The sequence below is a fragment of the Schistocerca piceifrons genome, chromosome 1 (assembly GCF_021461385.2).
Source record: "Schistocerca piceifrons isolate TAMUIC-IGC-003096 chromosome 1, iqSchPice1.1, whole genome shotgun sequence".
In the NCBI taxonomy this organism is placed as follows: domain Eukaryota; kingdom Metazoa; phylum Arthropoda; class Insecta; order Orthoptera; family Acrididae; genus Schistocerca; species Schistocerca piceifrons.
Window position 1 is genome coordinate 591,618,691 of NC_060138.1, and position 26,218 is coordinate 591,644,908.

General features: G+C 41.9%; 1 pseudogene; it reads left to right on the forward strand.

The window, feature by feature from the left end:
• Nucleotides 1–23,224: 23,224 nt before the first annotated feature.
• On the forward strand, nt 23,225–23,342 carry LOC124717371 (annotated as a pseudogene).
• The last annotated feature ends 2,876 nt before the right edge of the window (nt 23,343–26,218 follow it).

The following is a 26,218-nucleotide window of genomic DNA, read 5'->3' on the forward strand; positions in this document are numbered from 1 at the left end:
AACTAAACAGATACATTCACAGGAGAAAACGGTAATTTTAATTTTGATGCCAAGTGAGATCTTGAACCCTGAAAAGATGGTGGTGCTGTGGGCTACCGATAAGATTTCCTAGGTGAGGGATGTGGATACAAATGAAGAATGAGTAAACAGTAAAGGACATCAATGAAAAATTTGGAGAATTAAGGTCGATGATATTGTAATCCTGCCAGAGAGAGCAAAGGACTTGGAAGAGCAGTTCAACGGAATGGACTTTGTCTTGGAAGGAGAATATAAGGTGAATTTCAACAAAGGCAAAACAAAGGTAATGGAATGTCGTCGAAATAAATCAAGCGTTGCTGAGGGAATTAGAGAGTAAATGAAATATAAAAGTAGTGGACGAGTTTTGCTGCTTGGGCAGTTAAAAAGCAGATGATGACCGAAGTAGAGAGATTATAAAAGTAGAACGGCAATGGCAAGAAAGGCGTTCCTGAAAAAGAGACATTTCGTAACATGAAATATGAGACTCACTTCTAAGCGAGGCGCATCACTGAAGAAAATTCCACTCCAGTCAATGAAATTCCAGGCCGAAGAGGTGTCTGGAGGCGGCTCGGACAGCGGTGGGATACCAAGCTGACTGTCGCCGCCAGCCATGAGTGATGGTCTGGGGAGCCGTTTCATTTCACAACAGAACCCCTCTGGTTCTCATACACGGACCCCTTCAGAAAAGCGGTACGTCGACGATATTCTACGCCCCGTTTTGTTGCGCTTCATGGGAAGCCGTACTGGGTTTATATTTCTGTAAGACACTGCCCGCCCGCACGCGGTGAGAGTTTCTACTGCTTGTGTTCGTGCTTGCAAACCCTACCTCTGCCAACAAGGTGGCCGGATTCCTTCCCAATTGAGAACGTTCGGAGCGTTATGGGTAGAGCCCTCCAACTGTCTCGGGATTTTGACGATCCAACGCGCCAGCTGCACAGAATTTGGCACGCTATCCCTCAGGAGGGCATCCAATAACTCTATCAATCAATCCCAAGACAAATAACTGCTTGCATAAGGGCCAGGGGTGGACCAAAGCATTATTGGCTTGCTCGATTTGTAAAGTTCCTTCTGTTGAACAAATTATCAGTTTTTTTCTGAAATTGTAATAATTTGTTTGTACATATACATTACATATACCGATATCCGTCCCATTCGGATAACTCCTTCGTGGTACGTCGTTTTTTGTTCTGGAGTGTAATTGTAATTACTTTCTTCTGCGCAATGAATACTTTTTGCCTAAGTGAGGAGTTACTCCCGAATATTATTCGATAAGACATTAGTGAAAGAAAATATACAAATTAATAGGCAAAGGGCAGGGATATTATCACAAAATTTTTAGATTATTACATAATTAGGTTGGTCGTAATATTTTATGTCCTTCTCTTTCAATTTAATCCTTTAGTGCTGGCACGGCTGCAGTGGGTATCCCACACATTATAGATCTCTCGTATTCTTAGTTTGAATCATAATATTAATACGTGAACGCGAAAACTGAAGTACCGATTTTCAATATTAGTTGTACAAAGAGGACAATTGTCCTTATATAATCCGAAAGGTACTTTGCCCCTAGATATACACAAAGAAAAAGTAATGTTTGCATGTAGCCATTAAGAGCGCTAAAAGGAAACAGTAGCTTCCACATTCGTAGCACTGATGTTTCATTCTCTATCACGCATTAAAATCTCCAACACCTAAACATCGAAATTTGAAGAACTACCAACCTCCGCCCTGTGCACCGATCAAGTACTATGGTAGAAATGACACACGAAAATAACATTTCGTGAAATCGCATTCTAGGGGTTTTCATGTTTACGTGGTTTATTAGCGTCGTTTTTTCACTTGGTTTGCTTGAACTGTAAACGGAACTGATTTTGTGTTAGTTTGCCGCCGTCACGGCAAAATTTAGTGTGTTCCTAATTTTCAGTATCTTCAATTTGAGTAGCTACAGTGTCCCGTATTATAAGTTAACTTTATTTGTTTTAGGCTATGCCCCGAAGAAGAACATTAGTGAGTCGGACTGAAAGACGAAGAGCTAGAGAGAAAGTTATAGGAATAGCGCAGATGTTGATAGTGATAATTGTATTGTGTTCTGGAAGTAACACTTAAATGTGCGCTCAACATAATTTCAAATAATTTTGAGGATTGTAATTGCGGTTTGATGAATTTACAGTGCAGATTTTGTGAGGTGACTTTACGCCTACAACGGCATTCACATTGTGTCGCCATAAGGGTAAAGTTAATTTGCCGCCAGTAACACAAAAATTATTTTTCAACACAGTGTATCGAAGACTTCCTTCAAATGACCGAACAATTAAAGAGAAGAATTGTATCAAGAATATACGGAGCTACCATTCATCAATTGCCACAGATCAGTTCTGCAGCTAAAATTTCAGACACTTTAAGATCTGTGACATTTGCTAAACGGACCAGGTCCACTGATGTAACTGGTCGAATTTCGACCACAGGCGATACTAGTTTTCATAATTGTCTAAAACTTCTGTTAGGTTTCTGTTTAACAGCTACGCAAATAGTTAAATTGGAATACACCAAGTTACAGTTATCACTGTTGTTCAATTGCCAAAAACTTACCCTGGGATATTCCGGAGACCCTGCGTCAGTCCTGATGTAACAAAAACAAAAATAATGCCAAGTGAGGTTTTTTTAACACCCGTCCAATTTCATTATTAGGTGAATCCATTGTTATCTAATACTGCCATTCTAACTGCTTTCCAAGTGAAATAAAAGTCTTGAAGTCAGTGCGATTTCTAACATAGTGTAGTAACGATTCAATCTACAGTATGTGTACGTATGAAGAAAACGAAAGACGGAAACAGAGATTGCCAGAAGTTGAAGCAACAAAAATATAAGATAAATCAGATGCAGAATCATCTGGTGAGTGAGGAGAACTGGAACACGAAACTGATACTGAGACGAATGGTGATGATAATTAAGTTTTGAAAAAATAGTTTCTACTTGAGAAAACACAAATCAACGAAATTAATGAAGGACCTTCCACCAAGAAATGAAACCTCAAGATTCTACTGTATTATTCATTCACCAGGCGCCAGAACTGCTAAATCGATTTTAGGATGTTTCCTTTTGTTGCGATTTGGCTACGTACGAAAAATAATGTTGATATACTAGCGTGCACGTGAGAAACATTTCGTGGTACTTTGCGCGGAAACGAAACGCGGAGGAGCAAATGCCGAAATTAGGGCTTTTCTTAGGTTAGTTATTTTCGCCAGTTTTTACCACGCTGGATCTATGAAGGACCTAACGGACACGAAAGGTTTTGGAACTGACATATTTCACAGTACTATGAGGTTTGATGAAATTTGGTGCAGGCGACAGAGAAACAAAATTAACAAAGTTGCACCTGTTAGTGAAATATTTGAACTACAACAAGAACTTCAAAGCGTTTGAATATACTGCAGTGCATAAACAGCTAGTCGCTTTCAGAGGGAAGTATAGTTTTCGCCAATACATACCGAGCAAGCCATCGAAGTATAGTTTGAAAATTTAAAGTGGTATAATGCCAGGACTTGACACGCGCTTCTTATGCAGATATACTTCGAAAAACAGTCAGATAGGCCATTCCATGTTTTAAGCTGATGTAATTCGCCTGAGTAAGACAATTGAGGGGACTGGCCGTAATATTGGGTTGGTGTATAAGTTGGTAGCGTTTTTCCATGCGTTTAATAAACAGAACGGGTACACATAACAGAAACTTCAATCACCAATACTATATTCTCCTTCATTGTTCACAACAGTCTGCCAACGCCGCTTTAACTATCGATTCCGCGACTGTAGGAATAGTGGCTCTGAGGCGAAGAACTCCTCGAGCCGCGTTGTAATCCGGAAAGGAATTTCCTTGAAGGTTGTTAGATAGAGAGTGAAATGCTGAAAATCTGAGGGCGCAAGATCAGGTGAATAAGGTGGGTGTGGAATGACTTCCCAACCCAAATCCTGTATAGGGATTTTTTTGAATCTAACGGAATGCAGATGGGCATTATCGTGATCGCTGTTCTTGGAGTGCGTCTGCAAGACGTCTCAGTTGCTGACAATGAATGTCAGCAACGATGGTTACACCTCGAGGAAGCAATTCTCAAGAACACAGACGGATATCATTGGCAGTTAACGCGTTTTAAACGACCTTCATCAAACACCGAAGGTCTTCCGGAAGGTGGAGAGTCGCTAATGTCAAAACGATCCTCCCTAAAATGATAAAACCATTTCTTGCCATGATCTGTCCAATGGCATTAGCCCCATTACGGTGTAAAGGGTTCTGGCTGCCTCCGCTGCTGTCACCCCTCTGCTGAACTCAAACAGAAGATGTATCGGAAATGCTCGTATTTCTCCACTTGTCACTCCCAATTTCTAGCGTCCACAGCTCCACTCAAATGATGAAATGGCGATATGTAAACTCAAACAGTAACAGTGAACCACAAATAAAAAATGACAATCGAGAAATAAACCCATAACAACCAGAATAACAACATGCAAAATGAAAACGCTGCGAACTTAACGCACCAAACTAATACAACGGCAGACAGAGAGCTGCTATGGAATAAACTTATCTTGGATAGAACTGTTTTAAAAATAAAACTAAACTTCTTCCTGGCTCAAATGGCTCTGAGTACTATGGGACTGAGGTCATCAGTCCCCTAGAACTTAGAACTACTTAAACCTAACTAACCTAAGGACATCACACACATCCATGCCCGAGGCAGGATTCGAACCTGCGACCGTAGTAGTCGTATGGTTCCGGCTGAAGCGCCTAGAACCGCTCGGCCACCGCGACCGGCGTAAACTTCTTCCTGAATTTATAAATGTGAAGCAACGTGAAGCAAACAGTAGCTTACTGGGATATCAAAAGAATTTGACAACTGTCTCGTGTCTGCAATAGAAAAGCACAAGAAAGTGATACTTCTTTAATCCATACACTTCAATAATACGCGCCATCTACTACACGTCAAGAAAACAATTTTTTTCTATGCCTGGGATATTTCTGGAATAAATACTGAAATAATATTTTAACAGAATTAATGGGGCCAATAATATGGTCAGAAGGCTGTTTCTACGAGATCTAGTTCAGATTATAAATCAAGGACATTCAGCAGAAGGGCCAGGGCCTGTAACCAGAAATGTGGACAATCAAAGAAACAAATGTTCAAATGTGTGTGAAATCTTATGGGACTTAAGTGCTAAGGTCATCAGGCCCCGAGGGGGGACTCGAAACTCCGCCGGGACCAGCCGCACAGCCCATGACTGCAGCGCCTCAGACCGCTCGGCTAATCCCGCGCGGCCTAAAGAAACAAGAAGGGAACATGTACATATTTCCAAAGACGCGAAGACGTGAAAAAAGTCTCCAAGTCATAGAGTTACAATATGTAATGGTAGTTTCGATGAACAACATGTTTTTGGTTCAGAATGTAACGTAAAATAAAGTAGAAAACGTCAAAATTTGACTGAACTAACGTATGTATAAATCAACTGAACACGGAAAGTAAGAAATATTACTATGTTTACTACTATTTCAAGTACTAATGTTCTGTTTTTCAACATGATCTCCGTTCAATAATCGTCTTATTGTGAGAACCTATATCCAGTATGGTACCACTCCACTGGTCGACGACGGATCCAGGGTATTGCTTCATCAATAATCTCTCCAGCATCTTCGTACTGCTTCCCCTGTGTGTACGCTCCATGGGGCCAAAAAGATGGAAGTCGGAAAGTGCAAGATCCGGGCTGTAGAATGGATGAGGAAGAACAGTCCAATGAAGTTTGAGAGTTTGTTTCGGATGCGCAGACTTGTTTGAACATTTGAGTTTAATCATAGAGAAGGAAAAGTGGCGATGGTTTCTTCAGGTTCTCGAGGCAGCACAATACACTTCAGATTTGATGGTTGCACCATGAGGCAGGACATCAAACAGAATAACCCCTTCATAATTCCAGAAAACCGTCGCCATGACATTATTGTTGAGGATGCGGCTCTGAGCTGTCTCTTTGGAGGAGAGATGGTGTGGCGCCACTCCATGGATTGCCGGTTTGTTTCAGTTCGAAGTGATGGACCTATGTTCCATCGGCATTGTCACGATCAGGCTTGTAACAAACAATTCAATAAGTAAAGCAAAACGTAGTTTTCTCGGCCATTTTCGGTTGAAGAAATACGTAATTTGTTGTGGGACATCGTGGAATATCCCCGCTTCAGTCCCTGTAGCTTAGTTCTGTAACAGAGCTATGCTCCAAGTAGAACTTCACTGAGGCTCTTTTGGTGCAAAACCAAGCTTCACAACATTCACAGGCACTTGCAAGATGTGTACGGAGACCTGGCAGTGAACAAAAGCACGGTGAATCAATGTGCGAGGCGTCTGTCATCTTATTACTATGACTCCTGCAATGCTGGAAAGCGCGGACACTTTAATTCGAGGCGACCGATGGATACAATCAAACACCTCTTTGCTCAACTGGATGTCTCTGCTGGTAGTGCTGACATACTCGTCCACCAGTTGGGGTACTCACAGATGTAAGCCCGCTGGGTTTCTCGCCGCCTAACAAAAGATCATCAAGTGCAACAAAGGACCATCTATGCCGAATTGCATGTTGCGAGCCTGATCGTGACAATGACGATGAAGTATGGATTCATCACTTCGAACTGGAAACAAAATGGCAATCCTTGGAGTGGCGCCACATCATCCCTCTTCCGAAGAAAAAATTCAATGCCGCACCCTCTGCCAGTAGTGTCGTCATGGTGACGGTCTTCTGAGATTCTCAGGGGGTTATTCATCTCGATGTCCTCATGGTGCAATCATCAACTCTGAAGTGTATTGTGCTACTCTCAGAAAAGCGAAGAATCGACTTCAATGCGTTCGTCGCCATAAAAATTCAGACGAACTTTTCCTTCTTCATAACAACACAAGTCTAGAAACCAGAGAGGAGCTCACAAACTTCAATGGACTGTTCTTCCTCATCCATCCCACAGCTCGGATCTTGCACCTTCCGACTTCCATCCGTTTGGCCCCACGAAGTATGCACTCCGCAGGGAGAAGTACGTGGATAATGCAGACTTTTGTAAATAATACAAGAGAATATAGTACTGGTGACTGAAGTTTCTGTTATGTGCACCCGTTCAGTTTATTAAACGCATGGAGAAACGCTACTGATGCAGGAAGACGATGGCTCCATCTTCGACCAGTACAGTTGTACCATGAGCACATACAAACATTACCAGGAAAGTGATTATTGAACGGAGATTATGTTAAACAATTGTAGCCAACGAGTGGGGACTGATATTGTTAGTAAAATCCTGAAAATAACCAACCTGCTTTCAGCAAAAAAGGGCTGCATTACCTATTGACGTGCTTGTCCTTAATCCATCCCCGCAACCTTACCGCAGAAGGGGAGCTACAGTTTAACACGGACCTGAACCGCTTGTCGTTCCCAGCGAATCTTCACACCACTAAGACGGGAAGGCTAGATTAAAGGCAAAAGGAAATATTCCGACCATTCTGTTTCTGGATTGGTCCTTTTTCCTTGGACAATCAGATCCGACGATCGTAAATTAGAAATATATTGTACAAACTGAAAATGATATGCAGAGGTCGTAACTGTATTCTTAATTATATGTATACTGGACTATAAATACTTCATTAATTTCCTGTCGCGTTTCGGGCACTGTCCGTCTGCAAAAGGGCATGAAATACGCGGAAGAACCAAAGAAACTGGTGCACATGCCTAATTTCGTGTAGCACGCAGAAGTGCCGCAACACGACTTGACATGGACTCGACTAATGTCTCAAGTAGTGCTGGAGGGAATTGACACCATGAATCTTGCAGGGCTGACTATAAAGCCGTAAGACTACGAGGGGGAAGAGATCTCTTCTGACAGCTCGGTGCAAGGCAACCCAGATATGCTCAATAAGGTTCATGCCTGGGGAGTTTGGTGGCCAGTGGAAGTGTTTAAACTCAGAAGAGTGTTCCTGGAGCTACTCTGTAGCAATATTGGACGTGTAGGGTGTCGCATTGTCCTGCTGGAATAGCCGAAGTCCGTCGGAATGCACAATGGACATGAATGAATGCAGGTGATCAGACAGGATCAGAATCGTATCTAAACGTATCAGGGCTCCCTTATCACTCCAAATGCACACGTCGGACACCATTACAGCGCCTCCACCAGCTTAAACAGTCCCCTGATGACATGAAGGATCGATGGATTCATGAGGTTGTCTCCATCCGCTCGATACAATTTGAAACGAGACTCGTCCGACCAGGAACATGTTTCCACTTATTAACAGTCCAATGTCGGTGTTGACAGAAGCAGGCGAGGCGTAAAGCTTTGTGTCGTGCAGTCATCAAGGATACACGAGTGGGCCTTCGGCTCCGAAAGCCCATATCGATGATGTTTCGTTGAATGGTTGGCACGCTGACATTTGTTGATGGCCCAGCACTGAAATCTGCAGCAATTTGCGGAAGGGTTGCACTTCCGTCACGTTGAACGATTCTCTTCAGTCGTGATTGGTTCCGTTCTTGCAGGATCGTTTACCGGATTCCTGATATTCACGGTACATTCGTGAGATGATCGTACGGGAAAATTCCCACTTCATCGCTGCCTCGGAGATGCTGTGTCCCATCGCTTGTGGGTCGACTATAACACCATGTTCAAACTCACTTAAATCCCGATAACCTGCCACTGTGGCAGTAGTAACCGACCTAAGAACTGCGCCAGACACTTGATGTCATATAGGGGAGTTGCCGACCGCAGCGCCGTATTCTGCCTGTTAACATATCTCTGTATTTGAATAGGTGTGCCACTTACGTTGGCGCTTCAGTGTATATTGATCGATTTTGACAGTACCCAGCGATGGACGGATAAGTTGTAACACTGTGTTGAAGTATCTGTAAACGGCGTATATAATGTGTAGCACCTTCCTATAACGCCATGAAGCGTCTTTCTGTTGTTTCACCCTAACAAGACGGCTGGGAATGCGATCGGAAAACAGAGATAAAATCTTCATGGTTCGGACGAATATATATTTCAATTGTATGAGTTAGTAACCGTAAAATTTTGCAGACATGCGTATTCGATTGAACAGCACACGGCATATTCACAAACTGCACTCTACCTCCTTCGTAAATAACTTTTTCCTGCAGCCTGTCATCTGCAAGCAGTGAAAATTCCTTCCTTGATTCTTTGACATTTATATTTGAATTCTTGGCTTTCCTTTGTCACTGCGAATGCACGAAAATCAATACAATATCCACGCTAGCGCCGGCTATTTGAGAGGTCTTCTGACGCAATTTCGCGCACTACAATTCTATAGGTATTTTGCTGTTACAGTAGCGTATTTCCATGTATCACGTTTTTGTAAATGAAGATTTCCATTGTGAATCTGGCACAGAATAGAATTTGCATAATAATGCAATCGAAATACCTGTTTATGCACTGAGTGAAATATAATTAACTTCAAACATCGCAACACTTAATTTTTCCGTTTCTCTAATGCAACTGCTTGTGTTGAAGTACCTGTAGACGCCGTATATAACAAGTAACATTTTCTTTTAAAGTCATGAAGCGTCGGTGTTTGGTTTTACCCCACTAAGACAGCTGACAATGCGATCGGAAAACAGTGCTTTCAGTATGGTTTATAAACCTTTAGCGGATAGTACAGTCAGAAGAATAGTATGCAAAATTTAGGGCGTTAATTGCACTAAGTTTTCGGTGTCTAGGTCTAAATGTATGGTTATGCAAAAAGAAAAAGTACGTGTCAAAATTATGCACATTAGAAACTACGAAGGATAAAAACATTTTTATGCGCTCAGTACGAACACGCGGTATGTCATGATAAATAACAAATCTCTAATTCATTTTTTCATAATTACTCTGCTGTTCCTTAGTTACTGTTTTAGAATGTCAGCCATTTGATGTCGGAGATACTGAAGAGTGGCAGCTATCCTCACGGGATAACAAGGCCCTGGGCATACTCTAGAAGCCACAACAACCTAATCAAACATAACTTCTTGAACTAGGGTTGTTCAGCGTGAAAGTGAAGCGATTAAATATTAGCGAGGGCATTCGAGTCATCTTGAAGCTGAGGAACCATTTTCTACGCCGTTCACGTACGTCGCTCCTGAAGTTTGGGCACATCTGTATTATACAAAGCAATTGCTGTTGGCGAACATTTTTCATGTGGTATTTAAATTTCCAAATGTTCCTGGATGGTGATTTCGTCTATCAGTTATCAGAAGTATTCATTCGTACGTTCAGAATGTTCCACGTCTTCTAGAAATTAGAAGTTGCAAGTTATTCTGACAGGATAAAAAGGTTCTGGTGACGCTAGAAACCACGACAACCCAATAAAACGTAACTTCCTGAACTAGGGCGGTTCAGTGTGAAAGTGGAGTTTGAACGAAGCTCACAATTAGCAGCATTGTCCCCAGAAATGATCGTTACCCTTTAGTACTATCGAGTGCAGGGACTGAACCACAGACTTCGAAGGTTATACTGTATATCATGCTTGGCGGTAACTTCCTGGACCTGAACCATAGGGTTGAAAGCTGTAGGGTCCCCCTAAATGGATCAGGCGTGCACTACACTTCAGAGGTGTATGACTGTGTATGGGATGCACACAAGGGCCTTTTAGATTAGGCGAATCCCCATCCAGTCTAGATAACGACAGCTGTAGGAAACTCACAAATATCAGTGCAAGATCGAAAGAACTGCCTCGAACAGGTGAGAGTATTAAAATCCTAATGGTAAACTGCAGAAGCATTCGCTATAGTGCCAGAGTTTGAAGCGCTCATGAAAAACAGTGAAGCTCACATAATACTAGGCAGAAAAAGCTGGTTGAATGCTGAAATCGGTTGCAGTGAGATTTTTGTGGAAAATTTGTGTGTTAATCGAAAGGATAGGCAACTGGGAAATGGAGATGGTGTATTTGTCGCAGTAGACAAAAAACTAAAAGCCACCGAGATATAAATTGAAGCTGCATGTGTGATTGTTTGAGGCAAGAGTCAGTACCAGGGGTGGGTGTAAAATGATAACTGGATCCTTCTATCGTCCACCACACTCATCTCCCGATGTAATCGAGCTCTTCAGAGAAAACCACAGTTCAGTTGTACGTAAGCTGCCCAATCATACTGCAATCATCGGTGGAGATTTTAATCATTCAATAATTAATTGGGAAAATTACAGTTTTGTAACTGTTGGGCGTGATAAGACATCCTGTGAAACTTTACTCAATGCCTTCTCTGAAAACAACTTAGAACAGATAGTTAGCAACACTACACACGGTGAAAATACATTCGATCTAATGGCAACAAACAGACCTGACCTCACTCAGGATGTCCACATCGAAACTAATATCTGTGACCATGACGCGGATGTGGCAACAATGGCTACCAAAGTACAGTGGAGAACTAAAACAAGAAGAACGATATATACGTTCAGTAAAATAGATAAAAAAATTCGGTAATGTCATATCTCAATGAGTAGCTTGAAACTTTCGGTACAGGTCAGGAGTATGTACTGGAAGTCCGACTCAAGTTTAAATGAATAGTTGACTACGCACTGCATAGGTATGTACTCAGTAGAACCTTTCATAATGGGAGGGAACATCCATGGTGTACAGTCACTGTAAAGAAACTTCTAAAGAAACAGATATTACTGCATAACAGGTGTAAAACAAAGCGTAGGGCTATAGATAGAGAGATGCTGAATGAAACACGTTCCGCTGTCAAGAGAACAATGAGTGATGCCTTCAGTGACTACCGTAGCAGAATATTGTCAAACGACATTGCACAAAATCCAAAGAAATTCTGATCGTATGTAAAGGCTGCCAAAGTTAGTGTCCAGTCCCTAGCGAATGAGACACGAAATGAAATTGAGGGCAGCAAGGCAAAAGCTGAAATGCTTAACTCCGTTTTCAAATGTTCCTTCCAAAGGAAACCCAGGAGAATTGCCCCAAATTAATCCACGTACCACTAAGAAGATGAATAGAATAAGTTAATAGTGTCAATGGTGTTGAGAAAGAGTCGAAATCGTCAAAATTAAACAAAGCTCCATTCCTTGACATCGATTATCTGTAGGATCTTAGAACATATTCTGAGCTCAAACATGTTATGTCTCAATGCCAACCTGCATGGTTTACGAAAACATTTAGCGTGTGAAACCCAACCCTCACTTTTCTCACATGACATCCTGAATGCTATAATGCAGACAACCAGGTAGATGCAGTGTTTTTTGATTTCCGAAAAGCATTAGACTCAGTGCTGTACCAACGCTCATTGTCAAAAGTACGATCATATGGGGTAGCAAGTGAAATTTTTGACTGGACTGAGGATCTTTCGGTAGGGAGGACACAGCATGTTTTCTTCAATGGAGAGTCAACGTCTGATGTAAAAGTAACTTCGGATGTGCTCTACGGAAGTTTGTTGGGACACTTGCTGTTCTCGTTGTATATTAATGACGTTGCAGACAATATTAATAGTAAAATCAGGTTTTTTTCCAGATTATGCATTCATCTATAATGAAGTAGTATCTGAGAGAGGCTGCGTGTATATGTAGTCAGATCTTATTAAGATTTGAACATGGTCCAGGGATTGGCAACTCGCTCTGAATGTTCAGAAATGTATAATTTTGCACTTTACAAAACGAAAAAACTTAGTGTGCTGTAACTATATCAATGTGTCACTCTTTGGATTGCCCAGCTCATACAAGCACCTGATGAAATGTGATGAAATGAAATGTCGTGCGACGAGGGCCTCCCGTCGGGTAGACCGTTCGCCTGGTGCAAGTCTTTCGATTTGACGCCACTTCGGCGACTTGCGCGTCGATGGGGATGAAATGATGATGATTAGGACAACACAACACCCAGTGCCTGAGCGGAGAAAATCTCCGACCCAGCCAGGAATCGAACCCGGGCCCTTTGGATTGACAGTCTGTCGCGCTGACCACTCTGCTACCGGGGGCGGACATGAAATGTGATGATCACATAGGCTCAGTCGTAGGCAAAGCAGGCGGTAGACTTCGGTTTATTGATAGAATACTGGGAAGTGGAATTAAGTCTACGAAAGAGATTGGTTAGAAATCACTCGTGCGACCAACCCTAGAATGTTGCTCAAGTGTGTGGGACCCGTATCAGATAGAACTAACAGGGGATATTGAACGTATACAGAGAATGACAGCACGAATCGTAACAGGTTTGTTTAATCCATGGAAGAAAGTCGCAGAGATACGGAAGGAACTGAAATGGCAGACTCCTGAAGATAGACGTAAACTATCCCGAGAAAATCTATTAACAAAGCTTCAAGAACCGACTTCAAATGATTACTCTAGGGATATACTACAAGTCCCTACGTCTAGCTCACAAAGACATCGTGAGGATAAGATTTGAATAGTTACTGAACACATAGAGGTATTCAAAGTCATTCTTCCCATGCTCATACGTGAATGGAACAGGAAGAAACCCTAATAACTAGTACAATGGGACGTACCCTCTGCCGTCACCGAGCGAGGTGGCGCAATGGTTAGCATACTGGACTTGCATTCGGGAGGACGACGGTTCAATCCCGCGTCCGGCCATCCTGATTTAGGTTTTTCATGATTTCCCTAATTCGCTCCAGGCAAATGCCGGGATGGTTCCTTTCAAAGGGCACGGTCGGCTTCCTTCCCCGTCCTTCCCTAATCTGATGAGACCGATGACCTCGCTATTTGGTGTCTTCCCCCAAACAACCCAACCCAACCTCTCTGCCGTGCACCTCACGGTGGGTTGCAAAGGACAGATGTAGATGTGGAATGTAATGTCTGCAATAACTGCTGTCTGGACTTCATATGCAGACAGAGTTTAAGAACATATCAAGCCAGTTGCCCGTTATGTTTATGAGGTGACGACTGCTTGTTGAACTGGCAGCAGAATGCAAGTTTAACTTTAATAAGTGTTTTGCATTTCGCAAATTGCTGCATCCAAATTGAAGATTGCTGTGGAATCGTTGCAACGTCCAAAAAATAAAGCCACCGCGGCTTTGCATGTAACTTCTGCGCAAACAAATCGGAACTCTGACCTTTTCTTCTGTTCACTAATCTTCGAGTTGCGTAGCTGTCTTTTGTAGTAATTGGAAAATAAAAATCTGCAATACACGCTGCCTTTTGTGTGGTTCTGTGTTTCATCGAATCAGGCCAAGGCAAATCGCACCGCTTGTAGTCTTCGCGCGTTCGTATTTATTCGCGAAAAATTCTTCCTGCTACTTTTTCAGATTAATTTTAATTTAGCCCAAAGATGCCATCCGTACTACAGTTTTTGTTTTATCACGTAAGGCCAAAACTACCGGATGTCAGTAAATTCTTACCTAGATATTTCGACCAAGTCTTACGATCATCTTCAGTCGTACACTGACCGCAGACCTAAATATCACAGTTGTCTTTCAAAAGTTGCAATGCTGTCCGTTGTTCCAGAAGCACGCCATAAATCAGCCTACTGAGACCTGACTGACATGCTAAAACCTCTATCATGGTACCTCTATCATGGTCGATCACCATCTCGAATCCAGACACATGAACAGTGCATTTATTCCTCGCGTCTGACTGCAAAGAATCTTACATGTTTGGTATTAATGTATTTCTTGGGAAGTTCTTCTGTGAAGATCGACGCCTCGAATGGGCTTATTAACTGACCATGGGATGTGCAGGCAACCGGATCACCGACTTTTCACTCTACACTTGATACGTGCGTGCACCTCCATCGATGGAACAGATTATAAGTAAAAGAAAATTACAACACACTGGGGGGGGGGGGGGAGGAGGGAAGAGCTCAGAACTTGTTCAAACAGCAATTTAGAATATAATGCGATCACCAGACTAGTTAGACAAGGGCTGGATAGTAGAACAATAACAATTTAAAGCAATCCTTTAACTTACGATCGGTAATCGAAACGTACGTTAAATTTCACATAAAACATTAAAAAATTGTGACAAGGCAAAATGCTTACTGATTCAACTAACGCAACCAAGATCACGGACAGACACGACGACAATGCATTGGTAGACACTAATTTGCAATTTTGCTCTCATAGCAATGTCATATTCGTTCTGGTCAGTTCTTGCACCGTTCAGGCCAGTACTTCGAAAGCAGGATAGCAACGCTGCTTCTTTTCACAATGCCGCTGACGAACCATGACGCATATCATAAACAGTACATGACTACTGTCAAAGCTATGAAGAAAATGTACAGTACACGGAATGAAATAATTGATTTAGTTACTATTGGTTCAAAATGGTTCAAATGGCTCTGAGCACTATGGGACTTAATTTCTGAGGTCATCAGTCCCCTAGAACTTAGAACTACTTAAACCTAACTAACCTAAGGACATCACACACATCCATGCCCGAGGCAGGATTCGAACCTGCCACCGTAGCGGTCGCGCGGTTCCAGACTGTAGCGCCTAGAACCGCTCGGCCAGTCCGGCCGGCTTAGCTTCTATTAATGTTAATGGTAAGTAATCACGATCTGTAGGGTCAGTTTCAATTTGCGCTGGCCCCTTTTTCCAAAAATATAGATGCAATGCACCGTCATAGTTATCTCTTATTAGCTTCATTCGAGTAGCAGAGAAAATCCACTGTTAACGAGTAATAAAAACTCTCCTATCATCAAACTGAATTACATTTATTGAACCGCTACCTGCTTAAGTCGTGTTAACACTGAAACTGTGCACGTAACCTGCGTGCTCTTACACATGTTGCCGCCAAGTGAGAGTAAGGTTACCGCTATTCCGATTTATTATCGCTAGATTTGCCAGCAAGCAAAACTAACACATGCCACCCATTGCGGGTGCTGATATGTGCAGTGTGTTACAGATCGCTTTGAAAAGTAAAATACGCCATATTAAAATCTTATCAAGCGTAAACCTCTTCAAAGAACGAACTTTCATTACAACACTTCACAAGACTATTGTCACACAGTAGAACGTCACGACTCATGGATGGAAAAAGTTTCATCTACGTTGAGCGTAGCGGTGGAGACTGGAAACGTAAGATACAACCTTCTAACGGTAAAGAATGAGCAAGCAAGTATGAATGGTTTGAACATTAACGCAGGTAAGAAAACCTTTTAAAAGTGTGTTGCAATACGTTAGAAAATGATATCCAAAGACTTAACTTTAAGTGAGGAACATAAAACAGGATCCCAGAAACAGCTCAAGATGAGCGCATTTGTCTCATTAATAATAATAAAAAGCGCAGCAGTAAATAAGCTACTTTATCATTAACTTTTACTCAATGAAACAAGAATTTCGAAGTGTTCTGGTTGCCTAAATATTTCGCTTAACAGCCTACGCCGTTTGATGCGAGAGTAGATCAACAAACGACTTTCAAGTTTGTTAACAATGTAAAGCAAATAACGTCAATCGGCACTTCATATAGGGTAGAACAGTTGTTCCAAGTCTGGGAGTAGTAACCCTCTGGGGGTTGAAAACAAAAAGGATTTCGTTTATAAAGAAATTAAAATTATTTTTAAATGATAATACGGGTTATGAGTTATCAATAATTAAGTTTTCTCAATTACCAGTATTAATGCGTGACACTACGCAATGGAGATTACTGGTTACTCACATAGTTCACTCACTACATACGTACTATGTCCTTTCTACCATACATCTGTAACGGGAAAAGATAGACATTCACACACTCCAAATTGTAGATAGTTCCTGCAGTACCACAGAAATTGCATCATTACTCACTTCGAAACAGATAAATTAACTTGTTGACAGCACGAAATAACAGTAACTACACAAGGTTACTGTAGCTCTCTACACAATATTATTATTTTTGTTACTATATTGGTCAGACACAAAGCATTAACAATCTGGAATTTACGAAGTTCTAACAGCGCAGAAGTAAGGAGTCCAGCCAACTGATTTACAAAGTACAGAGCACACTTTAGATTAGTTAATTTTAAATTGGGGTGCACAGCGCAGTTGAAGAAGTTACCGCTAGGGAGAGGGGTAGTGCAGCGGAATATGTTTTGTTACTAATGTCCACGCTCACTGTGGACAGTTAGCTCCCTCACTTGAGGAGAAGTTGTAAGTAGCACTCGCGATACATCAGGAATTACTTCAACATTCATTCCCCAAAAAAGAAAAAATCCACACACACAAGCACATGCACAAACTGCCAGAACGCAGCACATGGAAAAGATATGTGCCATTAAAAATTTAGACATGTGAACGTAGATTGTTGACTACGATAGCAATGAAAATACTACGATAGCAATGAAAATAAGGAAGTAAATGGATTTAGAGGGTGATTTATGACGTACACCGAGAACAACTCAAATACAAAAAGATTGTTAGATATCAGAAGTATCAATTGTCTCATTGATTCACTAGCTCGTAGCTTGATAAAACACCCATAAAAACTAAATATCATACATCTTTCATAATTTTAAAAATAAAATTGCACAAAGAGTTTTATTTTTCATTCTAGAGGCGCTGAGTTGATGATGGAGAGGAGGGTGGTAGGTGGGAGGGGGGGGAACTAGAAAACATCCGATGGCACTCTGACATAATGGTTTAAGAGGGGTTGGGAACCATTAGCGTAGAGGGACGGAACATGTAAGTAAACTCTTATGCCAATTTGTAATATATTGTAAAATATAATTACGTCCAATCAATTCTTTAAATGATCGAAAATACTAATGGATGTAATTACAGTGTATTAGAAGTGCTGAACAATCATTTGCATATGTTGTTAAAACAGTTTTCCTTTTAAATTCAAAACTGCTAACGAATAATTTTCTCATAAAAAATTGGCAATGCCGTTCGGGCCCTCTGATACTGAGTGGCCCGTACGGATTATGCTAGATGGCTAACCCGTTCCTGACGATATCTTTTAGGTCTGCCTACGTTAAACTGCCGACCCCCGATGAAGACTCTTAAAACCCCTGACGTCTGGATCAAAACGGATTTTTATCCGGGACACATCCGGTCTGTAGGCGCTAAGCTGCCCGTCAGAAATAAAACCATATGACAAAAAGATCTTAACGAATAGGAATGATACAAACTTAACGGAAGTCGGTGGACTACATACAATATGGAGATCTTATGTTTGGGCACGGACGTGTGGGGTGAAATGCACACTTGCGCAGTTTGCTTTCCTGCGCGCAACATACCCGGCGTGTCGGCGGCGCTGTCCAGACCGATCGTCGACTGTCGGCGACAACTCGTTGTTCTCAATAAAGAAGAATAAAAATATGTGTACAGCACAACATCTAAACATGCTCCCGCTACGCGCCAGTCCTCACTAGTGAATTTTAACTAAGATTTATTAAAATTTATTTATTTGCAATCAGTCGAATTTTTCCATAAACTAAAAAAAGTTTGGGTTAACCCCGGACTTTTGTATAAACCCGCCACCCCAGGACGCCCACAAAACTAGGACGAACCAGGCGAGATCCAGACGTGCGGCAGCTCTGGCGTGTTCGGTACCGAGGTATGTGCTGTTCGATACTTTTTAGAACTCCATTCATATCACTAATTTATTTATTGATTTGCGAAATTATCAAAAGGGTAATAGCGGTTCCACGAGCAATGCCTATATGGAATCATTTCTGATCTGACGACAGAAACAATTTTGAGTGTCGATATGATAAAAATAGATGTCCATTCGTTGTAATTTGAAGTTTGCAACATGCAACGACTTTTACCGAAAATTGGACGTAACAATAATTTGTTGAAAGCTGTAGCTAGTAATAATAAATACAATTTTTAATGTATACTAAGTGTTTTATTGTGTTCACCCTCAGCTCAGCAAATCCTTTCGCCAGGCAATGATCGCCATTTTTGTCAATTTAATAATAGTAACTACCAACAATGGAGGAGTTAGTTGTTTCCGTGAATGAAACTGTCAACTGTAGATAAAGTCTTCCAGTTTACTACGAATGTCAATAAAAGTTTCAGAGGAACAGTGACTCTTGAAATCTCACCTGCTGCTGGTGACGAGACGCGTCGTATGCAGATGTATCGGCAATGGTTGCCGGCAGTATTCAGGCATAGCGAAACCTTCTCAAACACGCGTTACAGGCGTGCGAGACTTTTTCTCTTATGCCTCCGAGAAGAAACTATCGGTTCCCTGACGGAACACACAGGACCGCGAGGCCTTCTCACCACACCACACATCACACTGGTGCGCCCACGGTATCGCCCGCTACTGGCCAATTCCGCCATTTACCCCCACTCCTCGCTCCCGACTGCCTCGGCTACGAGATGCAACAATGCTACTTCCGCGTGTAACTTCCACAATCGATTTAACTTCCATGTATTGCCACTGCCCCACCACGCGCACCAACTCAGTCAATGGATGTATTCATCCGACAGGGCAATCCAACAGTCAGTTCCCTCTCACTTCCGAAACCACGATTTGCAGGAATAGCGCTTGCCGCTCACCCTGCCCACTCACGAGCGAAGGATTGCTCGCAAGGAAACGTGTATCTAGTTGTAGCACGCGCACCACCAGACCGACCGACAAACTGGACGTGTGTAGGCGTTTTGAACACTCGACAGACAGAATTTTCGTGGTAGCGCTGTCGTGCCAACCTTCCGACATAAGCTCATCTTTTGTCAATGCACGCTGGAGTAACCGCTGTTCAAATATGGCTAACAAGACGAGAGTGCGAGGCGGAACTTTGATGACAGAGCTTCTGGTGAAGTTTAAAGACTTCAGATGTTTGTCAGACATGTCGTGCTAGCAATAGAGATGCAATAAATAAAGCATTTGTTTTAACGAATCCATAATGTTATCATGTAGCACTCAAAGACAGTGAAAAAATATATATTTTATTAATGAAAATCCGTCGACAGTGTGTTTTGAAAAATTGGAAATTTGTGGTAAGAGCTATGAGACTAAACTGCCGAGGTCATTGGTCCCTAGGCTTACGCACTACTTAATCTAACTCAAACTTACGCTAAGGACAACGCACACACCCATGCCCGAGGGAGGACTCGAACCTCCGACGGGGGCAGCCGCTCGAACCGCGACAAGACGCCTAAGACCGCACGGCTACCCCGCGCGGCACAGTGTGTATTTCTGTGCTTAGATTTTATTTCCGATACTTTTCCGGAATGAAATCTAAAAGCCGAAATACAGGGATTTTAGATTTCATTTCCGATACGTATCGGTAGTACAGCCCCGGATCTACGATATTTTAGAACCGGGGCAAAAACCCCTCCACTTGCTCCTCCCACTCGAGCGCTGGAAATAGGACGTCAAAAATTAAAAAAAAATCGATTTTTCTAAAACGTGTTCCTTTTGTAGCGCACGTCTTTCTGCAGAGGTTGATATATAAAACATATATGTTCGAGGAAGTGTAAGACATGTTATTTGGTCTTAAGTGTGCCAAAGTGCAGTGACCCGCCTCTTCACAAAGCATTCTTCTATCGCACGTCACTGTATTTCTCTCTGTGAAATTCAAAAGCGTGTATTTTGTAATGAAAGGCATCAAACCTATATTCAGCACAGTGGAAATTAAAATGTCCCATGGTGCCTCTCCTGCTCACAGTCGGTCGGTTTGACATTCAACCCCTCTTAAAAAACAAACCTCAGAATTAGTTCTGGGTGAGATTATTTGTGATCAGAAGAATAAGAACTCTTCAGAAAATTTGCACTCTTTATTGCCTATTAGCTAATATTTTTCTCTTTCGAGTGACATATAATTAAATATAGAAACATAAAACCAGTAAAGACAAGAGACAAGCAAGACAGTACACATTTCTTCAATCCTTAGGTCCCAGCATTCCTTTTCTCTCTAATCTTGCTACAGCTTTCCCTTCTGCGAAAGACAATTACCTCACAAAAGATCGTCAAACGTTTTGCTACATTAAAAATCAAAATGTCTTTGTCTAATACTGAGAAAGCTGTTAATACGAGTAGTATGCAAGACTTATGCGGTTTCTCGATTTTATTACGTCTATTTTGTCAATGTCTACAAGATAAAAGGAAACAGGCCTTTCTAATATTGCAGCAATAGTAACACACGCCAAATAAGCGAGACTGTTTTCGCACAGATGGTCATTTTTATCTACCTCATTTACATAAACAACACGACAGAATATAATGTAAGTACCAATATTAAATGCCTGTTGGACCTACTACAAGCAAGAAGTTTTATGTTAGGAAATAGTTTCGCATTTCAGCCATATGCTCCAGTTTCTCAAGGATGATATCGAAAAGTAGTAGCAGCAGTACGAAATTTTTATATAAATTTGGAACTGTTGTATGCTTCCATATAATTTGTGTGATGTCCCCGTTTCTTATCCTTTCTCATTCTAACAAACAATCTTGTCATCACTAATTCTGTAACTATTCCTGTCATTGTCAAAATTTATTCTCCGGTTGATTTCACTAACGTTGCCAGTATCAGCGGTTCAGTTATCCAGCGTTTATTCTCCGGTTAGGCGCTATCACGTGTTCGCACAACGCGTTTACCGCGCCAAGCGGCTGCTAACCGTGGACTGTACGACTGGTTCTTAGTAGCCTGGCAAAAAGTTTCTGTCAAAATTTTATTTTCTTGGACACGCCGAGAAGATAGTATGTAATATTTCTTAGCTGTTATTCCTGTAATTCGTTCGTTTCCACTCCGGTAGTCTGAATCTGTGGATTTCGCTAATAATTATAACAACGCTTATCATTCCCACAGCCAATCAACCGTATAAACAAACTGTGGTGTCACCGCCAGACACCACACTTGCTAGGTGGTAGCTTTAAATCGGCCGCGGTCCATTAGTACATATCGGACCCGCGTGTCGCCACTGTGTGATCGCAGACCGAGCGCCACCACAAGGCAGGTCTCGAGATACGGACTAGCACTCGCCCCAGTTGTACGAACGACTTTGCTAGCGACAACATGAACGAAGCATTGCTCATTAGCCGAGCCAATAGTTAGAATAGCCTTCAGCTAAGTCAATGGCTACGACCTAGCAAGGCGCCATTAGTAACATTGCATGTATCTAAGAGTCTCACTTGTATCACCACAATCTCCAGATGTACCAAAAGGATGGATTAAAGTTAAGTATTCCAGAAGCTACGTACTTTTCTTTATAGCATTCATTACGTATCCTGTTTCAGACCTGCTTTAGCTTAGCGCGTGCCTTTCGGCTTCCTCTCATTGTGTCTAGGCTGTCTTGTCTAGACACAACACAAACAGTGTTTGGTATTCGCCCTTCGAGTTTATTCGGCTCAGCTCGTTTAGCCCCATTCCATTTTGTCTGCGGAAAAGTTTTTTTATTTCTTGATGCGATGGAGATTCTCCTGGCAGAGACATCTCGTATAATTTGCACGCATTCAAAAATCAACTTATGATTCTTTCAGAAATCTACTTAGAATGTGTTCAAAATTGTTCAAAAACCAACAGGGATGCGTTTCAAAATCGTGTGAATAATCGATAGACCAACGTGCGCTGGATGCTACGGGCTTTGTTAAACAAGGTTTCTTTTTCTTCGAGAATATGAATTTGACGTCCTCTGAAATTGCCGCCCAGGGCAGATCAGATACCCCGGTTTGCACTCCCCCCCCCCCCCCCCCCCCCCCCGCACCCGCACCCACCAACGCACTAGATCCGGCCTGATGCAGCAGACTCAGTTTTACTAATAAAATGTACTTGCTTCATTGCTAAAATTGCTGAAAAAATTTAGCAGATCGCCATACCTTCCAGCAAAGTGTATGACTTTTTTTGCAGCTAAATCAGGTTACCTTCCATTAGGAACGTGGGTGCACTCAGCGACTGGATCTGATTTATAAATTATACACCGCAGCAATCAGTCGTCCTTCTTTGGCAGCTTTTATTTGACAAATCCAGATTTCGGCTAGTGCCTAGGCATTATCAATACACAATTTTCTAGTCTCAAATGCATGTCAGTTCCCTGTTGTTTGGGCGTCAGTCACAGTTCTTTGAATACTTGTTTGCTAAATGCTTCATCTCTTACTTATCTTTAGCTGTTTTTATTGGATGATATGTCACTACCACACGTGACCTTTCTTCTTCTAATTTAAATGATTTTCTTAAAGTTTTAGGAGACATCTTTGAAGCTACAAACATAAATAAATTCCTAAAGTTTACATGATCATAATTTGTCTTTTTTGGATTGTTTTCCTCATGCAACTATAAATCATCTTGCAGATTTCAGGAATCGTTTTGTATATTAGTTGTATGTGTGCGTGAGGAATGGCAACGGCCTTGCCGCAGTGGATACACCGGTTCCCGTCAGATCACCGAAATTAAGCGCTGTCGGGTGTGGCCGGCACTTGGATGGGTGACCATCCGGAACGCCATGCGCCGTTGGCATTTTTCGGGTTGCAGTCACCCTCGTGATGGCAGTTTAGAAACAACTCCTCTGCTGAGGATAACACGGCGGTCGGATGGTACCGAAAGGTCCGTTGGGGCCTGTAGAGGGCGTGAGTTAAATTTAAGTGTGCATGTGTTTTGGGGGTAGGGTGGTGAGTTAACTACTGCTCTGAATTAGGGGTCATCATATCTTCTGCCAATGGCTAGAATGCGTAAAGTAAGCTAACACCACTACTCGCAGGTTACAGCTTTTTTCAGAAATTTATTCTCTTTCGTCAAATGTGGTTTAATGAAGTTCAGTACATCCGAAGAGCATGTTTCAGTCATTCCTAAATAATAACGAAAATTATCGGCTCCCATCTCCTCAAATAACTGGGCACGGATGAACTCCTACCTTTGCATTAGCCGTTTCTTTACCCATAGCTTTCCCTCAGCTTTCTACGGCCTTGTTGCTCTAAAGCAGCTAAGGCAAACCACAGTTTCTGTTTGTGGGTAACACCAAGAGGGATTTCGTAGTACATAACCTCGATGAACGTAAAGAAAACAAATCGTAACCAGCGACAGCAATAAGGCGGTTCTGTAAGCGCTGAATGCAGTGGGTGGGGATAATTGTGGGCTGCCACAAATTTGGTCGGTCAGCCGATAAATTGGTGCCTGAGAGCCCTAGGGCCCGACACAAGAGTGACGCATCGCTGGTAACATCGTCAATGATATCGTCTGCAACCGTTTGATTAACATTAGTGTAATTATCTCATATTACTAAAGCACAAAATATATTATCGCAAAGAAAGCGAAACTGTTCAATTGAACAGGTTATCTCAAGTGGCAAAAAGATCTGTTACACGAACTGGTTACGTATAAACAGTACAATGTCGTGACGCTGGTGATAAACTGTTACGTGCACTTTCTGCTTAATGTTCAATCGGGACCATGTAGAGCTTATGTGGGAGAAGGTGTCTGTTAATACTTTAGAGAGAGAGTCCTCTATAGCTTGCAATATTGTTCTGTAGGACGGGAACTAGCTATACTGTGTACTAAGTGGCGGAGCGTAGCAGCGCAGTACAGTGCCGTACAGAAATGGGACACTGATTGTGAATTCGTAGATTCGCAGGCACATTGGTTCGAATGAGAGCGCGCGCACGTCAGTAAAGATGAAAAACGAAACTCTGAAAATTCCTAGTGTCGCTTTCATAGTTGTTTCTCATACGCTGAGGGAAGAAAACATTGTCAGTCGCTGACATCAGAGCTGAAAAACTGAAAGATATATGTCGAAAATAATCTTTTAAGTGATTTATGTATCGGTAGCGATCGGTAAGATATCAGTTATAAGAATCGTTGATGACACTGCTATCCTCAGTGAAAGTGACGAAGACAGGATCTGTTGAATGGAATGAACAGTCTAATAAGTGCAGAATGTGGATTGAGAGTAAATCGAAGAGAGACGAAAGTAATGAGAAGTAGCAGAAATAAATTCGGTGGTAAATTTGTCTACATTGCAAACGACGACTTAGATGACCTGGAGGAGTTCTCCTATCTTGGAACCAAAATTACACATGACGGACGAAGCAAGGAGGCTATCACTCGCAAAAAGGCCATTCCTGGCCAAAAAAAATCTAGTAGTATCTAACATAGGCCGTAGTTTGAGGAAGCAATTGCTGAGATTGTACCTGTGGAACACAAGTGTGTGGAAATGAATACTGGACTGTGGAGAAACTAGAAAATCGAAGCGTTTGAGAAGTGGTGTTATGGAAGGATATTGAAAATAATGTGAACTGATAACGTAAGAAACGAGGTTCTCAGCAGAATCGACGAAGAAAGAAATAGTTAAACAGCAGGGATAAGAAGAGACAGGACGATACGACATGTGTTATAACATCAGGGAATAACTTTCCTGATACTAGAGGGAGATGTAGAGAGTAAAAACTGTAGGGGAAGGGATATATCTGAATACGACCTGCAAAAAATTGGAGACGTAGGGTGCAAGGGGTACTTTCAGATGAAGAGGTTGGAATAGGAGAGGAATTCATGGTGGGTCGCAACAAACCAGTCAGAAGCCGGATGACCCAAAAAATAAAAGTGACAGGAAGATTGAACAGTTTTTATCGCAGGTCGTCGGAAGACGTCAAACATTTGGTCAGTTTAATTGAACCAATGGGAGTCCGCTGGGGAGGGGCACTTGCCCCTCTTTCTGGAATCTGGAGTACAGAATTTTTATCCGTTCGGAATTTTCATACACCATGATTAACCATTGAATCTCTGTGATATAACAAGACTTTTGTGTCGTATATAAAATTTGGTTCTTGTAGCATGAGACATCTCGCAACTCATTTATATAAGAGAAATGACAATTTTAGAATCTTGCCCTTCCCCTGGAAAAATTTCTGCGGATACCCGTGATTGAACCAGTGATTTAGAGACAAGACAATTATAGGAAAGCAGTATGTTCTAAAGAGAGAATGGCAGTAACACTAGGTTTTTTTGGACTGGTTTAAGAGATTGATGTATCTCTTCAAAGTATCCAAGCAATGGATCTCAATGACTGTTCCTGCTGAGCGCAGGGTTCTTTATGATGCACTGAAAAAATCTCTCCTTATGATGCACTGAAAAAATATATATCCTTTATTTCAGATTTCCTTTACTAGCAGTTCAACTTAGGAGGTAAAATTATTAACAGATTCTTTCAAAAATCCACAAAACTGGTAGGGAATCACATAATGTCCTTCTTGAAGGGGCGAACGGCAACCTGCCGTGAAGAATACAAACGTTGAGTTCGGCGGTGGTGAATGCACTGAACTAGGTTGTACTAAATGATACATATGTCGGGTCTCCAGCCGGAAAATATCGTCATCTGGACACAATATTTCAGCAGTCCACCT